Source organism: Salvia hispanica, chromosome 2 (assembly GCF_029641045.1).
Source record: "Salvia hispanica isolate PSC_SH4W2 chromosome 2, Shi_PSC_v1, whole genome shotgun sequence".
Lineage (NCBI taxonomy): Eukaryota > Viridiplantae > Streptophyta > Magnoliopsida > Lamiales > Lamiaceae > Salvia > Salvia hispanica.
In genome coordinates this window covers 63643607-63648100 of record NC_142693.1, presented here as the reverse complement: position 1 = coordinate 63648100, position 4494 = coordinate 63643607, and the positions used below count along the sequence as shown (strand labels likewise).

The following is a 4494-nucleotide window of genomic DNA, read 5'->3' as shown; positions in this document are numbered from 1 at the left end:
GGATGTTGTGCGAATAAAAACAATATGATAATCGTACTTTGATTTTGAATGATGATATTGAAAATAATCGATGGGAAGAAGGGAAACGTGAGAACATGCATGATTTTGATCAATGATTGAGACTTAATTGCGATATGCATATATTAAAGGTGATAGCTCGCATTCTCGGTGTGATAACAAGAAGAAGAACGTGCTTGAAATCTAGGAATCGAGGTGGGCTTTATTCTTAAACTCTCTCTTATGTTGCAAATTTATGAAAGTGGAGCAATAAGGGTGGATTAAACTGTTATGACATGCCTATGATTATTTTGGATATTGTGTGTGCCTGATGCCTAGTTTGCGAGTGCGCTCCATTAGGCTATAGGGCTATATAAACGAATTCGGGTCTGAGTAGGGCCGCAAACCCTATCAGGCTAGTGTACACGGGAGATCGGGAGCCGTTCTTGCTAGTCGGCCGGTCTCGTGGGCGAGAGTGTGGCCACACTTCGTCGCACCTTGATATTGTTGATTGATGAGAAAATGGGAGGTATTGTTTGACTGGCCCATCCATGAATATTTTGTGATACTCGATGCTTATCTTTAAATAAATGCAAAAACCTCGAGTTCACTATGGTAAGGGTAGCATAACTATAAAATGTTTAGGCATGAGTCCACTGAGTATGTGTAAAATACTCAGCCCTGCATGTGTTTTCCTTATGTGCAGGTTGAGCGGCGACGGGCGGTCGGTGGTGTTGAGACAGTTGAATCGAATAAAATGGATGATTGGAACTTTAAGTGTAGTCGTGTCTTCATACATGGCTTCGATTTCTCTTGGATTGCTTCCGCTGATTTGTCTTTGGTTGGGTTGAACTTATTTCTTCTAGTTGGAATATTGTGAAATATTGCGTTTTGTTGGAGTTACAATAAACCTTTGACTTTTGAGCTTAGCCTATGTTATCTATTAAATCTTGATTTTTTCGTATTTAAGCCGTTGACTTGTTGCCTTGATACTCCATTAAACACTTGGTCAAATCGCTTTAAATGAAACCCTAGTTTACATTCTTGTTGCCTTAAGTTCGCCTAGGTAACAGTCGCCGTATTTATTATACCCTAGAAATCCAGGCTGTTACAATATCATTCACAACTTCTACTATATATATAAAAAAAATTAAATACAAATCATAGTAAGTAGCATTTTAGTTGTTGATGAATAATATGGCAGGAACAGGTTCCCCTTGTGGCGCCTGCAAAGGAAGCGAAAATGCGTGAGAGGTTGCGTTTACTCCCCCTATTTCTGCCGCGAGCAAGGCACCGCTCACTTTGCAGCCATTCACAAGGTCTTCGGAGCTAGCAACGTGTCCAAGCTCCTCGCCCACCTCCCCGTCTCCTACAGCTGTGAGGCCGCTGTCACTATCGCCTACGAATCTCAGGCCAGGCTTCAAGATCCCATCTACGGCTGCGTTTCCCACATCTTCGCCCTTCAACACCTGGTTTTAACTTCTTTTTACATAAATCAGTCTGAATAATCTTTGGATTTAGTTAGTTGCGTATTTTGAAAATAGCAACTCATTCCATTTTAGTCCGTCCCTTAAAAATAAAAACTTTCAAACTTTCTATTTTTGGAAATCTTTAAACCCATGTACATCAATTTATTTACCATTTATACCACTACTGGACTCCACAATTCACTAACATTAATTAATTCCATTACTTTTCTCTTCCTCTCTTTTACTTTACCTATTGTGCATTAAAATCTGTGCCGTTTCAAAGGTTTCTATTTTTAAAATACGGAGGTGGTAGTAATATTTAATTTTTATGTTGGAAGGTTGTGAATCTACAAGCACAGCTGGCTTCTCTTAAGGAACAAGCAGCTCATTCCATCATAACTGCACCAAACCCTAATGGGAAATTCTACCCTGATTTATCTCAGAATCAGGAGAATTTAGGAGGTGAGAATTCTGGTTTTGTGGAAGAGAACGACCGCTCGTTTGAGAGCTTTGATTCGGGTGAGATGCAGTCGGAGGAGAGGCAATGGCCGTTTCAAGATGATTTCCACTCAGTTGCATTCAGATATATTCACCATTAATTTCTACTATATTTAGGTTTTTTAACAAAAATTTTGTATGCAAACTTTGATGATGAACACATATTTATGAAGCCCTAGCTAGAAATGCTTGTTCACTGTGTAACTTTGGATAAATATATATATATATATATATATATAGGGGTGTGTTAGGGTCCTTACAGCATCTTAGTGTAAAATACAGCACAAATCACAGCCCTTGGATCATTAGATTGGATGGTTGTGATTTGTTACATTATCATACTAAAAATCTACATTATTAGGCTAGGTACATTATTAGACTAGAAATGTACATTGTAAGACTAAAACTGTACATTTCTAGACTAAAATGCTACATTATTCAACTAAATTGCTACATTATTATCCGAGCTACATTATTAGTCTAAAATTCTACATTATTAGATGACACGTGGCATTAATCTAACCATTAGATCATATGATCCAATGGACTGCATGTGTTTTGAGTTTTACTTATACTTAGCGTTCTGACCTGAATACATCCCTATATATATATATATATATATATAGAGTTGTGATCAATGTCGAACCATTCTTAAAGACCGAACTAGAGACCAAATCTCATCCATCCATTAATCACATCTAATGGTTATTAATAATTACACATTAGCTGATTTTTTTATTTTGTTAAATTGACACAAGGGTAGTTTTGGAAGAACCAAAATGATGCAGCTACGTGTATACACCTCTTCCCTTCCCAAATCCAATCCACTTCTCTCTCTATGTTTCTCTCTCACCTATCCCCGGCGCAACTACCTCCATGGCCTCCCCCGCCCCACCGCATCCGAGTTGAGGAAGAAACACCACTCTGCGGAGTGGATCTTCGATCTGGTGGAGATGGAAAAGCTCACCAACTACACATGGAACGAGGCATATAGCGTCGTGGAACAAGCAAATGGCGGAGCAGAACAGATTCATGGAACAGATTCGCGCCAGTTTCTCGCTGCATCGCGCATCTATGGGGCGTGAACACGGATGTGGTGCAAGAAGCGTACGATCTGAATATGATGATGTCGGCGTAATGGGTGGTGGTGATGGGGAGGATGGTAGATAACATGGTGTTGCACTTGTTGTTCAGCAAAGTGTAGGTGGTGCATAAGAAGATAATTGATGAGGTTAGGAGAATGGGCCGGAGGGGATGCTAGACGAGTTGCCGTCAGTGGCTAAGAAGAGGAAGAAGCTGCAGAGCAGCGTCACCTACTTCAGTCGTTGCGATTGATTGGATGCATTTCTGAGTGGAGAAGAAAGTCTGGAAATTGTCATTGTTTAGATTTATATATTACTTCAAACACCTAGACTATAACTTCTTTCAGTTAGATTATTACTTCATTCACCTAGGTTATTACTTCATTTGACTAGGTTATTACTTCATTTTCTGTTCTATTACTTAATTCAAATAGCGCTAAGGATTGAAGTAGTCAGAAAGTTTCACGACTTGAGAAAGAAATAAAGAATATGTCCAAGCCTGACTGTAAATGTGTCAAATGTGGCGAGGTTGGTCGGCTTGATTCAAGGAATTGTGACAAGATAGTGAGGAGGAGGAGGAGGAGGAGAGGAGGAGGAGGAGGAGGAGGAAGAAGAAGAAGAAGAAGAAGAAGAAGAAGAAGAAGAAGAAGAAGAAGAAGAAGAAGAAGAAGAAGAAGAAGAAGAAGAAGAACTGATGAGTTTATTTCCTTATAGTAAATTATTTATTCCAGTAGGTTTCGTACTTCATTCATGTAGTTATTTACTTCATTCTAGTTGTTTATTGCTTTATTCCAATTGTTTATTACTTCACTATACTTTGAATTTGCATTTATTTAAATTTTGGCACACATTAAATCAAATAGACTATATGGAGTGTTTTATTAATGAAGTATTTATTCTTTATAATGATGTATTCGTATGCTAAGACTGCACCTGCCTATTAATCATGCTTGTATGTTCAATACTTCATTGTCGTAGTTTATTACTTCATTCCAGTAGTTTATTACTTCATTCCAGTAATTTAATAGTGTGCGTGAACTAAAATTGTTTGAATTTTCTCCAAAATAGCCAACTATTTCCACAGTAGGAGAAAGTTGGTAAACCACGCCATGCTCACTATAGAAATCCCATAACCAAATACAAAATCTCAATTACAAAAAAGAAAAACACAAACTTTTCCAATACAATAAATCATCCAAAAATGAAACACCAACGCATCTCAATAGGATGAGCCATGATTCTGGCCATCGCCCTTTTGTTAGGCTTGGGGATAGCCCATTCAGCGACTGCACAAATGTCCTCATTAATAATGCCTCAACTACATCTCCAGAAACTCTTCATCCCCTCCTCCGATTTGATTTCTCATTCAGCTGTGAGCTAGAGGATTTTTCCCCAACATTTTGTTCACCTATATACAAGAAACACATAACAACAATTCAGCATTTGAA

At 38.3% G+C, this 4494-nt stretch overlaps 1 pseudogene; it reads left to right on the top strand.

Moving 5' to 3' along the window:
- The first annotated feature begins 1194 nt into the window (after window positions 1–1194).
- Window positions 1195–2065, top strand: LOC148932904 (LOB domain-containing protein 29 pseudogene; annotated as a pseudogene).
- Window positions 2066–4494: the final 2429 nt, after the last annotated feature.